The sequence below is a fragment of the Macaca nemestrina genome, chromosome 14 (genome assembly GCF_043159975.1).
Source record: "Macaca nemestrina isolate mMacNem1 chromosome 14, mMacNem.hap1, whole genome shotgun sequence".
Taxonomy (NCBI): domain Eukaryota; kingdom Metazoa; phylum Chordata; class Mammalia; order Primates; family Cercopithecidae; genus Macaca; species Macaca nemestrina.
The window spans coordinates 33,603,879-33,624,908 of record NC_092138.1 but is presented as its reverse complement, the minus strand read 5'-3'; the positions used below and the strand labels follow the sequence as shown (position 1 = coordinate 33,624,908).

The 21,030-nt window shown below is 40.7% G+C and overlaps 1 protein-coding gene across 8 annotated transcripts in view; it reads left to right on the top strand.

Moving 5' to 3' along the window:
- Positions 1 to 21,030, top strand: part of LOC105491836 (GLIS family zinc finger 3) — a 478,098-nt gene that overhangs the window by 234,445 nt on the left and 222,623 nt on the right. The gene's annotated exons all lie outside the window — the stretch shown is intronic.

Here is a 21,030-nt window from a genome sequence, read left to right as displayed (position 1 = left end):
TTTCTCTAGAAACAAGGCTTGTGATATAGGTACATTTGTGATTCAGTACAATCCGTGCATCAGGGGATGTTCTCTTTGTCTTTTGTTCTTAGCTTTGTTTGGAGAGGTCACTCATTCAAAAGACCAGGTGTGCTGGAAGAAAATGTTTGAGTTCCAAAACCCAGAATAAAGATAAACACCTATACGTATTTTTAGAATATTGTATTTTCTTTACAGTTTGGGCTTTTTGTTTTTTTACCTGTGAAAAAGATCAAGGTTCATAGCAAAGCCGTGTACATTTTGCATAAGCCCATCATCAAGGCCTCTTTTCTGAAGTTTTCTCAGTGAAGATCCTTTTTCTCTTATAGCATTAAAAGTATTATCATGTCTTTGCCAAGAAGTGTCAAAGGTTCCTTTTGGTACCATTGAAAAAGTTGAGTAAACTATTTTTTTTTTCTAGCTGCATTCTTCTGTTTCCTAGGAAGTTGATTTGACCTTTCTTTCTTTTTTATTTCTTTTTCAATTTTTTTCATTTGAAGAGGAGTAAACTGGTTCACACAAAATGTGACTTTACATTGTGCTTTTTATTCAAGGACAAATAATGATTCTGAAACAAACCCCAAATGCCTGCTGAACTCAAGCTTTTTCCAGGAAATGAAAAAAGTACTGCTTTTAATTTTTCTGTGATTATCCATTTAAAAATTGTGCATTGTTACCTGTTTTTGTGCTTTCCTATCAAGCTCTTTAGCATAAAAATGTTTTGATGTCTTTATTAGAAATGTTTTTTAGGGATAGATCCAACCAGAGAGAATTTAGTCCTAAATAAGGGAGAATGAGTTTCATAATTTCAGGATCAAATGCAAAATGAAAATGTGGGTCCCCTTGTTGAGAAATGATTAAGAATTTTAAAATGATGACAGCAGAGCATTAGACCTAGTGAGGAGCCTTTCTAAGGGTAGGGGCTGATGGGACTGCACAGCTTTTGATGCCCATGAAGCCAACCCTGGAATGAGTATTATCTCTACTTCTGGTTCCTTAGGGCACTGTTGACTCTTCATGAACCTGCGCATCCAGGTGTTCTAGAATCATGGTCTTGAATGAGATGAAATTTAGGAGCCTAGTTGTAGTGGGGGATGCATGGCCAGTATGTACAGCCATGCAGATAATGCACTGGATAATTCCAGGGAGCACGATTCACATTCTTAGTCATCATAAATTTAGATGATTATTGTGGCTTTTTTCCCTGACAGATGGCAAAAAATGTGTCTTGAAGAGGAGCAGCTTTTTCTATTACCCAAAGATGATCTTATTTGGGCAATTAGTCGGCTGCTTTTGCCAACTCTTTTCCCTATCCATTAATATTTTCTCTTTTCCTTATAGATCGATTCCACTTTTTTACTAAGTGCCATTTGACCTCACAGTTTGTGTGTGCATGGTGGGGATGTGTGCGTCACTGTGTGTATATATGCACACGTGTGTGTTTGTCTGGATTTGTCTCTCTTTTCTCCTTTCTTTCATATCCTGTCTCTCACCTCCTCTCTGTTTTCTTCCCTTTGCTTTTTCCTCTCTTCTCTCTTCAACCTTTACTTTCTTCCCAAAGTCTGGCTTCGTAGAAAGTCTCCTGCAAAACTGGCATTTGAATCTTAGGTTGAATTTCATTTCATTTGTTACCTCTCCCAAGGGTATTCCATTTGAAACTCTGAATTCTAAATAGGAAAAGGAAGATTTTAACAACTTAAAGGAAACCCTGTGAGCAGATGGTGCCCATCTCAGCCACTCTTAAAACTAGTAGCTTAAAAAGGAGTCTTGTATTTGAGGCTGCATCCACAGAGAGTTTACATTATGACAGTGAAATAAGAATAAAATCCCCAAGAGGACAGTTTTATTCCCATGTCTTCAAGGTTGGTCCTCAAATGTAGGCTCTGTGAGCTGGAAGGGATGTTAGAGATAAATTAGAAATTCTACTTTGCAGGACACCCTGCTATTAGAATTGCTATTGCAAACCCTGTTTGGTGCTATTCTTATACGCTAGGATGAATCGTATCTAGGCTCCATATAATCAGGGCCAAATGGGGGCTGGATGATGCCTACAATAGGGACAGACGTAGCTGATGTGTGGAACTAAACAGGGTCTAGTATTAATTGCACATGATCATCCTATTGACCTTTCACCATTCTCCCCATCACTTTGGCAAAGGAGGAAGAGAGTTTCCTTTGCCTGCTTACCCTGTTCAGAATATAGACTTCCTTCCTTCCTCTGTCGCTGCCATCAACGTTCATTCAACTCAATTTTACCTGCAAAAGAAATGTTCTAAGAAAGGAAGAGAAGTCCTGTTCTGAAAGGCAGACCATTGATAGGGCTCCTTTACATCCCTCCAGTGAAGCTGGAAGTTGGCTGTTGTTGAACTTGAGCCAGCTTGCTGTGGTTGATCCATGGAAAACAAAAGCCTTTGTGTGTCTTGTTTTGGATCTGATCACAGAGGCCTGCCTTTGAAAGTGATAACACCACCATTCCTTGTTTCCTCTGCAGGCCTTTGAACATGCAGCAGAGCAACATATTTGCTTCACATTTCAAGTTGAACCTTCCGTAGGAAGGTCCTGTAAGCCTTCTTACGAGGTTTAATGTCGCAGATTCTCTATAGTGTAATGATATATTTTAAGCTTTTATACATCTCAAGATTGCAAGCTCCTGAGAACTTACTCAGTGTTGATCATCTTGGAACTCCCATGGTCAGGCCCTGAACTTGGCATATGGAAAGAGCTCAGTAAAGGGGCTTTCCAGTGATGCTGAGGGACATAGAAAAAATAGGATCAGGAACAGGGATGCACAGAGGCACCCTTGATTTAGTTGCACCTGGAATTTAGAGTAATCTGAGGCCAGATTCTGCTTAGTCAGACTCGACATCTGTAGCTACATTTCTCAGAATAGCCCAGGAAAGAGAAAACAGAGGCTCTTGCCAACTCTATTGATGTCAAGAATGACAACTCCATATGCTGAGAAGCAAGGAGCCCCAGTTGTACTGTTCATTCTTGGTTCAGGATGCAGAAGTAATGGAAAGGAGAAAGATGAAAAAGGCCTTGCCTTCTCTCATTCTCCCTTTACTCACTGGACCACGAAAAGAGGAAAATACAGTTTTAAAAATCAAGTACCATAATCATGATTTTTTAAAAACTCTAGATATCAACATTAGCCAGATCCTTGTTAAATCCCAGGAAGGTTCATTTGTAGCTCCTGTGGCAAGACTTGGGAGACCATTATTTGGACCAATATCTTCATTTTAACAAATGGAATCTTCTGAGCTCTGAAAACCCATTGTGGTCAAGCATATCAAGGGGCAAAATGTGGAAAACTGACAGTTTCTCAAATGTTTTGCTCAAGAACACACATGCACACACAGAGAGAGACCATCAAACAAGACATAACAAAAAAAAAAAAAAAATCCACTCCGGCTTCAAAACGTTCTAGTTTGACCAACTGCAATGTGCTGTTACTTTTTTTTGTTGTTGAGAAACAGCACAGTTTTATAGGGGAAATAATTAAATAAGTCAGATTTCAGGAAGAATGACAATTAGATCTTTAAGCTCTGAATTATCATGGAGGAAACTTTGTGACCAGTGTGACTTGTGACCTGCTCTACACTGATGAGACCTATGTTCGCCTCCTTCTCTGTAGACTGCTATTTCTGTACCTGCAGAACCCATAGGCCCTGACTCAAGAATTCACTCCAGAGCACATCCTCCTGTGACTCTCGCCAACATGTTTATAACCAACTGTTTAATTCAGGTGGTTCCTCCGAGCTTGGGAAAATATGTGTTATTGATCTGTGCCTTTGAGAGCTCGGAAAGGTGGAGGTCTTGTGGAGTTGTGGAAACATCTATAGAGTATGTTGTTTGCAGGCTCTGGTCTGTGCTGAGAATAGAGCAGTGACCATGAAGGGTGAGGTCTCTGCCCTCACAGAGCTGATGTTCTGCTGGCGAGTGTGAACAGGCTTCCTGCTGTGCCACCAGAGAGCCCTGTGACTTTGGGTGGGTTTTTAACCTCTCCAAGCTATTGTGTCTTCATCTTCAGCTCTTCATCTTTGAAGAAGTTAGACCTTTTGAAGGCTTTGTGTTTAACTCATACATTTTTTCTTTGTTCTCCTTTCTCATTCAAATAGCAAGAAGCTATTCAAAGAGTAACCTTACTTTTCGTTTTGACCTTGAAGTAAGATATTGGAGGCTTTTATTTGATAAACAAAACAGAACAAAACAAAATCTCAAAGCCTGAAGCAAACTGTCTTTACCTCAGGAACAAAAACAACAGATTGCCATGTTTGATGGTCTGTGCAACGTAAAGAAAGGCAGAACTTTAGAAGAACATTGGAGATATCAGCAGTCTACAGTTTGCCAGTTGTGTCACTAATTGGGTGGCCTCTGGGGCCATATTCCTTTCTCTTCATGGGGCTTTGCTGCCAGTTGCTATCCAGAATTGTTTTTTCTTTTTTTAAATGAAGAAAGAAAACAAATAGGCACTGAGTCTGGCTCTTCCTCTGTCTTGTAGATTTTTTGTTTTTTTGTTTTTTTTTTTTTTAGCTTTGAGCACCATTGAGACATTTATCCACTAGAGAAAGACCTGCTATGTGCCTGGGACTGTTTTAGGCTTAGGGAGATACTGTGTCGAACAAGACAGGAAGAGTTCTGCCCTCATGGAGTTTAAGTCTGGAAAGTAAGAGAGGTAGACAGTTAACTAGTGAATAAATAAATGATTTGGGGGAATCTGAAAGTGCTGTGAAGAGATTGAACCAATGATGTCAGCAAAGTGCCTGGGGTGGGGAGGAGGAGCTTTGTAACTTGCTTGACCAAAAGGTTCTGTCTCAGGAGGTGTTTGGTGAGCTGGGCCTGGATGATAAGGAGAAGGTATTGTTTGATCCCACAATGGCCCCTCATGGTAGTTAATACCAGTTATAAAATTAAACATGATGGCAGGTGCTGTGAACCACTCCTGTAATCCTAGCACTTTGGAAGGCCAAGGCAAGTGGATTGCTTGAGGCCAAGGGTTCGAGACCAGCCGGGCCAACATGGCGAAATACTGTCTCTACCAAAATATACAAAAATTAGCTGGATGTGGGGGTGTGTGCCTGTGATCCCACCTACTCAGGTGGCTGAGGCAGGAGAATTGTTTGAACTTAGGAGGCAGAGATTGCCGTGAGCTGAGATAGTGCCACTGCACTTAAGGCTGGGCATCAGAGTGAGACTCTTTCAAAAAAATAAAAATTAAAAAATAATTAAGTTAAACATGAATGCAAAATGGCATAAATGCTGTGAAACACCATTTGGCAGTTCCTCCATAGGTTAAACTGAATTACTGTGTGACCCAGCAATTCTACTCCTAGGTCTATACACCTAAAATAATTAAAAACAGACATTTAAGCAAAAACGTGTACATGAATGTTTTTAGTAGCACTACTCATAATAGGCAAAAGATGGAAACAACTCAAATGTCCATCAGTGGATGAATGGATAAACAAAATGTGGTATATCCATACAATGAAATTTTAGAATGAAGTTCTGATACATGCTGCAACATTGATGAACCTTGAAAACACTGTACTAAGTGAAAAAATGTGGACACAAAAGGCCACATATTGTATCATTCAGTTTCTATGACATGTCCAGAACAGGTAAATCTATAGAGACAGAAATCCCACTAGTGGTTGACTAGGGGCCAGGGTGTGGGTGGGAATGAGGAATGGCTAAATGGCTATAGGACTTTCTTTCAGGGTAATGAAAATGTTCTGGAACTAGATGGTGGTGAGAGTTGTACACCATTATGAATGCATTTAATATAAAGTATATACTTTTAAATGGCTGAAATGGTAAGTTAACGTGAATTTTACCACAGCTAAAAAAAATTAAACCCAGTTGTGATGTTTGACACCAGTCTTTATGAAGCGACATTTATATGTACTTGAAAAATATCCTGCAAATGAAACATACCTATCTGTCTTAGTTTTTTATTTCAGGAGGATGGGGAGAAAGTTTTATTTGGTATTTATTTAGGCCAATCCCTCTGAAAGAAGGCTTTCATGGACTTATCAAAATATAAGTGAACCTAAACACAGGTACGCAAATATTCAGGTGTGCACATCTCTCCAATGATTCTTTTAAGCCTAAAATTATTTAGAAGTGAACAGGATGTGTTTTATACCTGGGCCTCTCCCAGTGCACTCTGATCTGTAATTGTGTTCTACAAATGAGCAATGAGACAGATTCAGCCCCTGTATATATGCGTGATACATATACATTTGCCTTGTATGTATCATCGATAAACATTAGTACCTTCCGCTGGTCCAGCCCCTAAAATAAATACAAATGGCAAAAAGTCCATATTTGACTGAACATTAAAATATTAGCCACAGCAGTTGTGCCCTATTTGTTAATGGAGTTTGGTGTGTCATGCATCTGACATATGGGAGAAATTGGTGAAAATCCTGCAGCCTAGAAACGTGTTTGATGACATCTGAAGAGTTTTCAAACTTCTGGTAAAAATTAATGCTATGTTCTCTTTTAAAAACAAGCAAACAAAACTCAGTTTTCAAATAATACACATTTAGTTTGTCAAGTCTTTATGACCCTGTTCTTTCTTTGAATTACATGAATAAAATACTAGTTAGGCCTCTTTGACCTTTTTGTTTTTTTCTTCCAGTTCCTCTGATCCACATAGTTATTAGGAGGTGGAGATATGTTTGGCTACATTTTTCAAGGGGTAGATTTTGATGTATTTAGGCTTAGATACAAAGCTCTATACCAGACTGTCCTAGAAAATGTTGAGACTATAGCCATTTCCAGCAGTCCAGAATGATCCCGATAGCTTCTGTCTACCTAACCACTTGTAAGTGGTAACCCCCGATCCCCACCCCTGCCGCACACACCTTTCTTTTTCCTTCAGATACTTTTCTACCACATTCCACATTAGAAATAAATAATTCTATGTCTTGTTTAAGCCATGTTTGAATTTCCTGATAAACACACACGTGAGAGAAGAGAGGCTCAGTCTGCTGTTTGTTTGAGGCTCATTGTCTGCTTCCATTTTGACCCAGTTTCTTTAGGGGCTGGGAGAACAAGGGCAATTTTAGGCGTCACGGGAGTTTATCAATGGATGCTTTCAGACAGTCCTCTGAAACATGTGCCTTAGTAGTAATTATTTGCCTAGGATCCTACATTCTTCAGAAGGAGTTTATTGTTCTCTAACAGGAGGAAAAATAAATCTTTGTAGTTTGTTGTGAAACCTTCAGCTTCCCCCAACTGCAAGGACCCTGACTATCAGGTTTAGGATTTCAGCTGCAGGTGTGAAGGCTTACAGTTTTTATCTCCTCTTACATGGAGGCCCATCTCTGATGGGGAGGGGTTAGAGCCTAACCAGTCTTATAAAAGTGATGCCAGTGACTTTCAGTGGACTCCAGTGTTTGAAGGCTTTAAAAAGTTAGCACTGAAATATCAGAATCCCACAGGAAAGGTATAAAAACAATAAAGGCCCCTAACATGACATAGCGTGTTCTGTACAGATATATATACTCCACATTCTTGAGACATCCTTGGAAGATTCTTTTTTTAATTTATTTTTATTTTTATTATACTTTAAGTTCTAGGGTACATGACGATTTGATGGGTGCAGCAAACCAACATGGCACATGTATACCTAGGCACATGTATACCATGGCACATGTATACCATCAAATCGTCATGTACATTAGGTATTTCTCCTAATGCTATCCCTCCCCCCTTCCCCCATCCCCCGTCAGGCCCTGATATGTGATGTTCACCACCCTGTGTCCAAGTGTTCTCATTGTTCAGTTCCCATATATGAGTGAGAACATACAGTGTTTGGTTTTCTGTCCTTGTGATAGTTTGCTGAGAATGATGATTTCCAGCTTTATTCATGTCCCTGCAAAGGACATGAACTCATCCTTTTCTATGGCTGCATAGTATTCCATGGGGTGTATGTGCCACATTTTCTTAATCTAGTCTATCATTGATGGACATTTGGGTTGGTTCCAAGTCTTTGCTATTGTGAATAGTGCGGCAATAAACATACATATGCATGTGTCTTTATAGTAGCATGATTTATAATCCTTTGGTGTGTACCCAGTAATGGGATGGCTGGGTCAAATGGTATTTCTAGTTCTAGATCCTTGAGGAATCACCACACTGTCTTCCACAATGGTTGAACTAGTTTACAGTCCCACCAACAGTGTAAAAGCATTCCTATTTCTCCACGTCCTCTCCAGCATCTGTTGTTTCCTGACTTTTTAATGATCGCCATTCTAACTGGCATGAGATGGTATCTCGTTGTGGTTTTGATTTGTATTTCTCTGATGACCAGTGATGATGAACATTTTTTCATGTATATGTTGGCTGCATAAATGTCTTCTTTTGAGAAGTGTCTGCTCATATCCTTCACCCACTTTTTGATAGGGTTGTTTTTTCCTTGTAAATTTCTTTGAGTTCTTTGTAGATTCTGGATATTAGCCCTTTGTCAGATGGGTAGATTGCAAAAATTTTCTCCCATTCTGTAGGTTGCCTATTCACTCTGATGGTTGCTCCTCGTAAGATTCTTAATGCAGGAAGTTTATTCCTATGTGTGCGCAAGTGTGTTGGAGGTGGGGATGTATGTATGAAAGAGAATGAAGAAAGAATCAGACTATGAATAGCTCAGTACAGGACACTCTTGCCAGCATCTGTGGGCTGTGGGCATTGGCAGTAGTTGCAGCCTTTAACAGCCAGCCTGGCATCAGCACTGACCCATTGGAATGGGCATCAACTAATGGAGCAAGGTCCTGGATGGCCCGTTTCATGCTAGGCTTTTATCTTTTAGCAGTCATGTTGTAGGGAGGTGAGGAAGGGGCCCTGCAGAAGGAGTCCAGATGGCCAGGCCAGTAGCAGGGGGATCTTAGGTATTAAGACAGAGGTTATTTACCAACCAGTATGGTTGTATTTGAGTATTTTGACAAGCAGAACACTGGCTGAAGCTCTGGAAATCTCTCTGTATCCTAGACTTCTGGAGTAGTTCCTATCAAGGTGCAGCTGTTGTTGTTATCTAGATGTGTGTGTGTTTGTTGCATTGTGTGCTTGTGTGAGAGTTTGCTCAGACATCATTGGTGTGTATCTGAACTGCTATTTGGTTAGAACCCCAACATTTGTTCTTAGCCTTCTCTGTATGCCCATGGTGTTCAGTGCAGATTGAAGTCTGCTGACTTGGTTGGATCCCCAAATAATTTCCTGTCCTGCCACATGTTGGTGACTATTTCAAAGTGAAAGCATGCAGTAGGGTCACTGGCATTCCAGAGATGGTGGTTAGGAGGTCTACATTGCCTCTTTCCAGAAAAGGGTTCAAATGTTGGAAGTGACAAAGTTGTTGGTCACATATTTGTGCAGGAATCCTAACAGGTACACAGGCTAGGCCTAGTCACCTCATTGGTGGCTGGAAAGACAGCCCTTGAGAGGGGCGAAATTACTGAGAAAGTTTGCTTCATCTGAGCCCCACAGAGAGGACTTCAGTGCTGGAAGAGACACTGCCATCTATTGATCATGGTCTTAAAAGATGCTTTTGTGCTCTCTTTAAAGAGATGCTTCTCTCTTCATTAGGTCATTGGCTTCAGAGCGATTTGAAGCAATTTAAAAATAAGCACACAGTTGAATACCGTAATGTGTTTAAGCCAGCTGTTTCTGACTGTGCTAGTTACTTTTTTTTCTATTTATGAGAACGGCTTATATTATATTATGCACATACTGAGCCATGGCATGGCTATATGATAGCCCCATATAATATCAGCATTTAAGGTGGACTATTTAGAAAGATCCACATGGTAATAAGTTTCCAGCAGGATCCCTTACAGAGCATGAACCATCTAACAGCTTGATTTTTACCCTTCCATCTTCTGCTAAACATGTTTTCTTCTCTTGATCCTCACGCATATCATTCTGAATCTAAAAATACCGTTTACTTTCCTTTGTTTCATTTAAATGTTGCATTATGTTTAACTCTAGCCAGCCCTACATAATAGAATTTTCTGAAAGGTTGTTACCCCTCACTCTTCTTCGGGGACTGGATAAATTCAGTGTGAACACACAGAACTGCAGTAAATGGGGGCAAAGTACCAGTTTTATTTAGGGCTCTCCAATCATGGGTTCAATTGGAGAACACAGTGAGGCCCCTTTCCTCACTGCCTGAGTCCTGAGTCTTGTCCCCACTTCTTACCCAGAGATTGTTGGAAAAGTTAGAACCAGAGAACAAAGACCTCCTTGGGCCTACCAGCTGGTGAAGTAGATTTCTGCTGTCCCAACAGAGTTCATCTCACAGAAGTTCACTGGCCTTGCCTACACTAATTGGAATTATTTTTCTGTGTAACCGGAAAAGCAGACAGAGAGGTCAGGAACGCTGGCTCTGGAGCCATAACACCCAGGTTCATGTGTTTTCCAGAACATTCCTGAATCAACTAGGGTCCCCTTTTCTGTGCTGGCATGGGGTAGCACTGAGCCAACTCCCACCTCTTTTCATACTGACATCGTTAAATTACGATTTTTTTCTTTCCCTAGACTATGAGCATCTTGAGGTTAGGAACCATGTGTAAGTCATTTACGTATCTCTGACTCCCGGCCTAATAGGTACTTTATTATATGTGAAGCTAAAATGCAAAGTAAATGAACCAGAAAGGGTAGGTCACAAGGTGTGGATTTAAGTTTGTTCGTAATTTGGAGCAGTAACAGGTTTCTGAGATTAGTGAAATGATCAGAACTAGTCTTAAAAAGTAATATAAAAATAAAGACTCTTAAGATTTAAAAGGACCTTAAAAGATTACCCAATTATATTAGTCCGTTTTCACACTACTATCAAGATACTACCTGAGACTGGGTAATTTATAAAGGAAAGAGATTTAATTGACTCACGTTCTGCATGGGTGGGGTGGCCTCAGGAAACGTACAGTCATGGCAGAAGGGAAAGTAGTCACGTCTTAGATGGTGGCAGGTGAGAGACAGAGCGAAGGGGGAAGAGCCCCTTATAAAACCATCAGCTCTCATGAGAACTCACTTACTATCACAAGAACAGCATAGGGGAAACAGCCCCCATGATCCAGTCACCTCCCAGCAGGTTTCTCCCTCAACACATGGGGATTACAGTTCCAGGTGATCCTTGGGTGGGGACACAGAGCCAAAGAATATCACCAATTCAGCAACCCATTTTAGAGTCTACTCTGACAACTTTCCCATTAGTGGTTGTTGGGCCTTTGAGCATCTGCCAGGGCTTACACTGTTTTCACACTGAGGCAAAATATCCTTTACAACTTTCATTCCTAATTGTGCCCTCTGGCAATACCTAGATGAAGTATTGCCTCTCTTCACTTTTCATGTATTTAAAGAAGAATTGCCATGTCCCCCAACCCATACTTACCAAGTAAACATACCTAGTTCATTCAGCCTTTCTTCATATAATACAATTTAGAGTTCCTGAATTATCCTGGTAGGGGAACTGTAAATATATTCCAGTGAATGTACATCCCTCAAAAAATGTAACGCTAGAAGTGAAGATGATATTTCAAGTATGGCACAGAGTAGAAAAGATTTATTACCTACTTAATTCTAAAAATCACGTGTGCATTAAGTACAACTTCTCTTATTAGCTTCATTGATTGCCTGGCCCCACCTTTGACTCATGTTCAGCTTTCTGTTGATGAAACATAGCATTTCTTTATACTGCTGCTTAAGTCATGTATCTCTCAGCCCCTACTTATATGGTTGTTTATTTGGGCCCCAAAATGTTATCTCCTGCTAGATCCAACCCATCTCTCATGCCTGCCAAACCTCTCTTTGGATCCATACTGTACCGTTCAGGGTCTTTACTATTTTTCTCAGCACTGTGCCTCTGAAGATTTGGTAGGGTTGCTGTTACTATCTTCAAATAGGTGCATGATGAAAATGTTCAACTGGGCAGGTCAAGAATAGAGCCCTGTGGTAAGCTACTAGAATCCTCTCTTAAGGTGAGTATCAACTGTGAAAACAGTTTATAACAAGTTTTATACCCCCTCCATAATTTATAAGACTACCATAAGAGACCTTATAAAACACATTGTTGAAGTCCATATTTTGGTACAGCAATATAAATGAAGGGAAGAATGAGCTTAGGCTGATGTGGCCAATTCTGAGTAAAATTAAAATTTTGCTGCCTCCTGGCAATTGCACTTTTTTTTCTTTCTTGTCATGAGCATCCTAATAAGCCATTTATGACTTCCCCCCAGATCTCCCAAGGTGACCTCTATATGATTTTTAGAATCTTTCTTCTTCAGTTTAAAAATATGAATGACATTTGCCAGTCCTCCAGCTTTTGGCACATCCTTCATTTTCCAAGATTACTCGAAGATTTCTGACAAGGCGGAACATTAGTGATCTCTGTTGCAAGGACTCATAATATCTAGAGCTGTGATTGCAAGACTGTTTAATTTCACTTTCAGCCTATTGTCTGATTCTTTCCAGGCATCTGCTGTTTGGGCCAGGACTTCTTTTTCCAAGTTGTTACATTGCATGTACAAAAGAAAAAATTCAGCCTGGTGTGGTGGCTCACACCTGTAATCTCAGCACTTTGGGAGGCTGAGGCAGGAGGATCACGAGGTCAGGAGTTCAAGACCAGCCTGGCCAATGTGGTGAAACCCCGTCTCTACTTAAAAAAAAAAATACAAAAATTAGCCAGGCGTGGTGGTGTGTGCCTGTAATCCCAGCTACTCGGGAGGCTGAGGTAGGAGAATTGCTTGAACCTGGGAGGTGGAGGATGCAGTGAGCCAAGATTGCACCACTGCACTCTAGCCTGGGTGACAGATTGAGACTCCGGCTCAAAAAAAAAAAAAAAAAAAAAAAAATCATTTTTATAGCAAAAAGTTCAGAACGCTTCATCTTCCTGCAGCTTTCTAGTTATGTGAAATCCACAAGGTCCAGTGTATGCATCAGTTTCCTTCATTTGCAAGGGGACCGTCTTCAAGTAACAGAGCTTACGATAAGGATGCAGTATCAATATGGCCAAAATGGCCACTTGGAAACACAAAATTGAATCAATAAATGTCAGGACTTGGAATTCGAAGATCTAAGGCAACTCTAGGTGCAAGGTTATCTGGCCACACTGTTGGCCACCGTTCAGTGACTTCCACCCTAGTCCTATGCTAAAAACAGACTCTGCTCTGTTCTCTGGCTTGTTTTTTATTCCTGCACTACCAAACGGCTTTCTGAGTCTTTGCTTCCTCAGAATTTACATCTACCCTTGCTTTTGGCTTGATCAAAAATATTTCCTCACCCGTTGCATTTTGTAGTCTGTTTCTTACTCATTCTGTTATTCTGGGGGACTTTTAAGATGGTGTCTGGAAAAATTTAGGAATGGATCTGCCCAAAGATAGAAAGAAAGTGAAGAGTCTATGTTAGTCCCAGGTTTTTGCTTTTCTTTTCAAAGAAATATGAGAAAGCTTGCTAGTGTCTCTAACTCTGTGACAGTACCGTGAGCAGTCACCCTCAGTCACACCCATGACCTCTTTCTGAGGTAATGGTTCACCTTGTAGACCACCAGGTCTACTGTACCCAACCTGGACTGCAGATGTGCGCCTGACCCAAAGACAATCAATGCATGTGCTGGCCAGCAAAAAGCTCTTTCCCACATAGGATAAGATGCACCCATTGGATTCCTTCTTTGTGAATGATTTTCACTGAAAACCGGGAATAGGACCAGGCATGGGGTAGCAGGAACAGAAAATGAGAGAGAAATGAGAGACTATGAGAGACTGGAGAGAGACTATGTGTTATTTTCCTAAAGGAAAGGAACAATCAGGAAAACAAATGTTGATATTCTAAGGGGCTTTGGGAAATTTCTTAATATCTCCTACAGTCTTGGTACAGATCTGTATAATCATATGCATAAATGCTTTATGCCTGTTTAGTCGACCTTGACACTAGGAGATGGAGGGTGTCTGGTTTTGCAGGTAGAGTTAAGAGCCACACACTGTTCCTAAGACTTTGATCTTTCTTTTGTTGTAAGAACTTCATTCTCCTCTTGAACAGACTCCCTCCCCCATGTCCTTTCTCTTGGGCATCCTCAGAAGGTAGCTCAGCTTCTCTGGGACACTGAAGGTGTCTGCCAGTTTTTCTTTTCTGTACCGGACCCTGTTGGTGATGTTTGCTTGCTCTGCCCTCTTGGCCCTTACCTGTGCTCTTGACAAGGCCCATCATATTGCCTTCCATTGTTGGTGACAACACCCGACTGTGGGTGCTGACTAGTGCTCCAGGTATCAGGGTCTGCTGCTCTGGCAGCTGATATATCTGGGAGCCCCCAACCCACAGCTTGCATTGTGTTCTCCAGAACTACAAGTGAACTGAAGATGCATCCTGTTCTTGTCTTCATAGGAAATAATTTCTCTCTTTTGTGTTACTCTGTCACATTATTCCAAAGAGGTACTGGGTCAGTTCCCACCAGCTCAAAGATGGTGTGAAAACAGATATTTCTGTTATGTTTTTCAGGCTTATTCACATGTCCATGACTTTTGGGACTTGTAGAGAAGAAGGTTTTCCTGGGAGCAAACTCAGCAATAGAATAGTGTACTCAAAGCCACCTCCCCAGCCCTCCAATAACTGAGGCATTGTTTGAGACCAAACTCGTGGTGCTGACCTTCTCCTTCTTTAGGATATGATTTAAAGGCCCTTTCCCAGCCCTTCCTGCAGACTGACTGATGGAGCCTTGAGCCTGCCAGTCACCCCAAACCAGCTGTACCTGAGTATCTCCTGGGAATCCAATCACAACTCAAGCCAGCACTGCTCCCCACCCTCACCCCACCTGCCTTAATTCTTAGAAAATACATAAAAAAACTCAGTGTACCTCACCCTAATCTCCCACCTCAAAAGTAAGAAAACTGGATTTCTTGCTCAACACTCTACAGTTCATACTTGAAAAAAAATTAATTCTGACAGAACCACCTCTGGCCCCTTTCCAAAGACGTAAAGTCTCACTGAAAGTGATTGGGAGGAAAGGAACAAATGAATGTTTAAAAGGATTAAAATGCAGGAGTTAAATTGGGACCTTGAGTGGGGCTATGGGAAGGGGAGGGGCTGGGAAGCTGTGAATGCAGAGAGAACCGCAGCTGAGAGCATTGTGGCTCCGGGGGAGAAAAACCATTTTGGGTTCTTAGTAGAAGAATAGCCATTTCTTTTGATATTTCCAAGATTGCCACTCTTGGGGTTTGCGCTGTTTTTCACTGTACCTTTTTTTTTTTCTTTTCAAGTAAGCCCTAATGACTTGGCGTCCTGACACATAGCTGCATTCTGCTCATAATAATGTGTACTTTCAAGTTTTTACTCAAACTCAATATAATTTCCTTTAGAAAAACGTTTTTGAGAAACACAGTATTAAATCTAGAAAGCCCTTGCTGCTTTTATTGTCACTAAAATCATACATTGTTTTCCAAAGAATACCGCCATTTGTTTATATTTCCCCACAGTTTTTGTTTTTGGGAGTTTTGTTTTGTTCTAGTGGCAGCTGAAGTGATTTTGAGTGTTTGCAGCATGATGTTAATTAACCAAATGTTTCAACCTGGAACTTTGAACACCTGGGCTTACATAAATTGCTCAGAATCAGTGTGGAAATCTTTGGAACAGTGGATGTAGAAGATTTGGGGTAAAACAGGTACTAGATGGTGAGGGGTTTTATGCTCTACTCATTCTTTAGGCAAAATAAAAACAGACGAGTAAGTGTCAGCCTCTTTGGGACAGTTGATTACCAGCAGCAATAGGCGTGTTTTATATACTCATGGGTTAACCGGAAGCAGCTCTCAGAATCCATTTTAATGAAGATAGTTTAGGTTTAGTCTATGTTTGGCTGACAGTTAACCCTGTTCCCATTTCACCTCTCTATTCTGCTGACCCTTGGGCTTCATAATATTTATATCTTGTATACTTGCAAATGAAGAATCAAGGCTGGCCGTGGGAATGACTAGGGTGTCAGAGTGAAATTTTGGTATCCAAATCTCTCCACTCATCCTTCTTTCCTTCAGGAATCTCCTGACCAAGAGAATGTTGACTAAAGAAAAAAAAAAGCTTTTGAAATGACTAACATTAGTTCTATTCAGAAGTCTTATTGAGGATTGTAGGTGAGGCCTGTACCTTGAGAATAGCTCTCTTGAGAGGTTCTGTCAGCACAGTTTCAGCCCACTGCATATATACAGGTGGTGGAGGTTCAGGACGTGCAAAATCACATCAAACTTGCCCAGAATTACGCTAAAGCAGAGTCATATCAAGGTTTGGGCATAAGAGTATACCTAGATATAGATTACAGAAGCATAATCACTAAGACTGTCAGATATTATCTTATATGTAGAAAAAGGCAAGGACTAGGATCATTTATGTTTTAAGGAAATAGTGACTCAAGCAAGAGACATGGGGGGTTATGTGCTCTATCTGGTTTTGTCTTCAGAACATCTTTCTGGAGAGCTTCACATTGTCAGAGAGTCAGGGACTTTGTGACATTAGGTTCTCGAGGAGCAGAAATGAAACATGGCATCTTACATTTGTTACTTTGTCTCACAAGAGCATAGGCAAACAAGAACCGTACTGACTAGGAAACGAAGCACCATTTTATGAATAATTGAGCAGGCATCTGATAACATCACAGAGACACACACACACTAAAAAGGGAGCTCCGGTGAGGCAGAATTGAGTCTCATTGGTGGTGCCCATGAAGTTAACCCAAGCTTTTTTCCACCAAGTCTAAGGTGCAAAAACTAAAACAAATTGAGATAGTTGATTTGCCTAAAGCAAGGTTTCTCAAAAGCAGCATTGGTAACACTGGGGGCAAGAGTTCTTTGAAGCAGAGGCTGTTCTGTGCACTGCAGGACGTTTGGCAGTTTCCGTTATCTCTAGTTGGTAGAGGGAACTAGAGGCCAGTAGCAAACTCCCACTCACACCCCCTTGTTTTAACAACCAAAGATATCCCCAGTCATTGCTAGACATCCCCCGGGGCTTTTAATGAGCTTCCCAGGGATTCCCATGTGCAGTCATATTTGAGAACCAGTGTTTTAAAGAAGTACAGTCACTACTGGACATGGCCAAAATACCTGCCTTGCAGATGTCCTGTGTAATGAACAGCTTCTTGATGGTACTCACTCCACATAACTATCTGTCACTTTTAAAGTTTAGCATGCATCAGAATCATGGGGTGGGGCAGGGTTAGAATGCTGAGAAGGAAATCTTTCTCATTCACTAGGTTTGGGGTGGGTCCTGACGTTTTGCATTTCCAAAATGTTTCCAAGCGGTGCTGATGCTGCTGGACCAGGAGACCACCTTTGAGAACCACTGTTGATGACCTTCACTTCAACTCTTACCTAAAGAACAATGACCCAATTGACCCAGTTGACAGCACCACTCAAAGACTGTGGTAGAATGATCTACTGAACACCTCTTTCCATCACCTGTTTTCATCTTTTTGGAGTGTTTTCTCCTTTTCTCCATCTTTTGTAACTCACTGCCCACTTAGTTCCACTGAAGGAACTCTGTCTTTATCGTCCACTTTAATCGTTCTCCAAAGTGCTGGGGGTTCCCGTTGAGATTTTTTCCATTCCTTCCATGTCCTTATTCATTGAATATTTTTCTTCATTTGCTAGCATTAAATATTTTAGGGAAAGATCTAAAATCTGGTTTTGTTGTTCAGATTGTCCTTATTTGGTGATATACCATCAGTGAGGATTTCTTCCTTTTCTATTGTAAATGTAGCATGCTGTAATAGTTTGTTATTGAAATAGACTTTGGGAGTTCATTTAAAAACCTAACAACCATTTTCAAGCAATGAATTAATAATTTTTGACAGAAAACCTTTGTAACTAGGGGACAATGTAGCAGGTTTTTTTTTTTTTTAACCTTGTGAGGTAAAAATGTTTTGTAATTTAGACATATTATTTAAAACCCTTTGACGTTTGCAAAACCCTTTGAAGACCAAGGCTGTGATTCACATGTCCCCATTTATATTTCTATTAAAATCACCACCCCTCCATAAATCAAGGTCTTAATGGGTAAATATTTGGCCAGTTAAGTACCAGGACTATGTAGGAGGCTTTCCTGCAGATGAGCAGAAGATGGAATTTCATTAAACGGTAGGTCTCAGTTACCCTCTGTTTGGAATCCACTGAAGCAGGGCTTCCCTTGGCTCTCCTTTTAAGACTCAAATCTTCCAGTTTTGGCCTCCACATTTGTGATGCACTGGCCCTGGGCTTGGCATTCACCCATTAGCCTTGTCGATCCTCCAATTTATACTGTGCACTTAAATTCTAAAATGATACTTTTGCTCCATCTGCTCCTAACTTGAGTGCCCTAACTCCTGTAATACTTGACCATTGTGACATTATATTGTAGTAGTCACTGAAAAACACTCAACATCTCCCAGACATTTCTATGACCCTAACAGAATCTGGACAGACTGTAGAGGAAAACACATGGATCTTAGAAAATATCATGGGAAAGAGCACTGGGCTGGGAGCCAGGCAGGCTCTGGGTCAGGCTCTGGCACTAAATAGTGGTGCTTCCTTGGACAAGTCACTTCTCTCACCTGGCCTCTATTTTTCTGGCCTAGAAAATTGAGGGAGTTAGACGAGGTGGTCTGTAAGCTCCTTTTTGAGGCTGCCATCCTGTGGCTGTGAAGTTTTGTATTTTGTGGGCTGGAGACCCACCAGAGCATCCTGTTTCTGAGAAGCACAGGCGTTTTCCACATAGCTCACAGGGAATACATTGTCTGGAAGAGAGAGAGAGAGGTGCTTGGATACCTATAGAGAATGTTTGGTGGCTTCTCTGTTTTGCTCTTCAGTGGCTAGATAATACTGCATTGGGCAGCAGAGAAGAATAATTTTTTTTCAGTGAAGTCTTCAAATTTTGGTCCTCGGCACCAATTACGTAATATATGCAGAAATACCTTTATGAATAAATATGTGGGACCCTCTCCAGAGAATAACCAGATGTCCTATTAAATTCCATATGAAGTGGGTAGAGTGTGGAACCACCCTAGGTATGAAAAGAGTCCTTAAAGTGTTCCCAAAGGGCAGGCTTATAGCAACGTATGGTGCCCAAGCTTATTACATTGGTTTTCTTTTTTTATTCTCCCTCCTCAAGTTTGTAAGAGACGGATGATTCCTATTGTTGTGGCAAGCTGTTCAGCTTTACCCTATGGTTCACAGTGAAAGAAGACATGGAGTGGGCAGGCAGTTCCTCACTTGGGGAAATTAGGCTTCCTTGGAGGTCACTGGGGGCAAAGGTGATCAGAGTTATGAGGAGCCCAGTCTGTGATCTTCATGATGTTTCTGCAGACAGAGATACTTGAATGCATAGTGTTGAATGCATTTAAAGGCTGGATTCACACATTTAAGAAATCAGGATTAAGGAAGCTGCACAGTTGTAAACTTTGAAGAAAACCATGAAGAAAGAATACTGGAGAATTGAATGCATGTGGCCAAACTATGTCACTCACCAAAGGGCCGGTCATCATCTTTTATAACATGCTAGCATGGTGGTTTGCAGAATGTATTCTCATGCCCACTTTCAGGATAAAAACATTAAAGAGACATGCCCAGGAAATTCCTTTTCCTTTTAATCAGGATAAAGCGGCCTGTTGAGGCCTGGGAAAGTGTATTGGATTTCACCTTTGATCTCCCATACGTCAGTCTCTTTACAAGTGGTCATTTCTCTGAAAGGTACAAGCTGGGACTATTTGGCATTGAGTTCCAGAATGGCCTTTATCATCTTGATGACAATTTTTCCAGTTTCGTTAACAGTTTATTCAGTTGTAAAACTACAGTGACTCATATAATTAGAGGTTTCCCTCTGTGTCAACAGAGGATTTTTGGAACCTGGTAACAAGTTGGACAACTTTCCTACCACACTTCAAAAGAAGTAGTCAATCATGGGATAATATTTTTAGAATGTCAAAACTGGAATATGGCTGGCTGCTAATCATCCACGAATAAAACCCTTGATTAATTACAAACAAATTAATCCAAGAGTGACAAAATTTACTTGGGCCTCATTGAAGTTTTACCAGGTTGCTTCCTCCAAGCCAGGTGAACAGGAAGAGGGGAAAGATGTTATTCTTCCTCATTAAAGTTCCACTTAAATAAATAAAAACAAAAACACTCTGAACTCACAAAGACAGATGGGCTATCTTGTAAAACATTTTATCCAATGAAGTTACTTTTTTTTTTTTTTTTTTGCCCTTCCTGGATTTTCTATCTCCCCTGAATGTGGGTAGCTGAAAAGTGTGTATAAAATATTCCTTCAGGAAAACACCAAAGTGAAATTTCTCCACAGCTGTCATAATAATAGTTCATTAAATAAAATGGTGTATTAAAAAAAACACTTGAACATTTCATAAGTAACTCTTGGAGAGATACTGCAAATTAATGAAGTGACCATAAGGGCACGATGACAATCTGAGGTTTGAAATTCAAGAGAATTGTGACAACGAGTCTGTTGGCAAGGTTAGTATCTATTTTTCTGTTCCTGAGAAGTTTATCTCCTAGTGCTTAGATCATGGATTAAAATGATGCCTGGGCCTGTGAAAGTTCCCCCAGGATTTATTCTGTGTTTGTGTGTGTGTGTGTGTGTGTTGTGTGCGCACACGTGTGCCCACTGCAGCACTCAGCATGGAACTTGGCTTGTGGGGTATTCTCAACTGATGTATTTATAAAACATGTGTATAATGTTTATTATATGCCAATCCTTGTTCAGGTAAAAACGTAGCTAATTTAATCTCATGATAACCTATCAGATATTCACTTTTACCATCCTATTTTACAGATGAGAAAACTGAGTCACGGAGGGGTTAGTAACTTGCCTGTGGTCACAAAGCTAGGAAGTGACAGAATTAGAATGCAAGTCCTAAGCTTTGGTTTAGGTATCTGTGATCTAGGCTCCTGTGCTATGATGCCTCTCTCAAGAAATCTTTCTTGAAATGAAGTTAACAGCTTTGTCTATGAAGAGTTTATAAAGCAAGTTCACATGTCATTTCATTAAGTC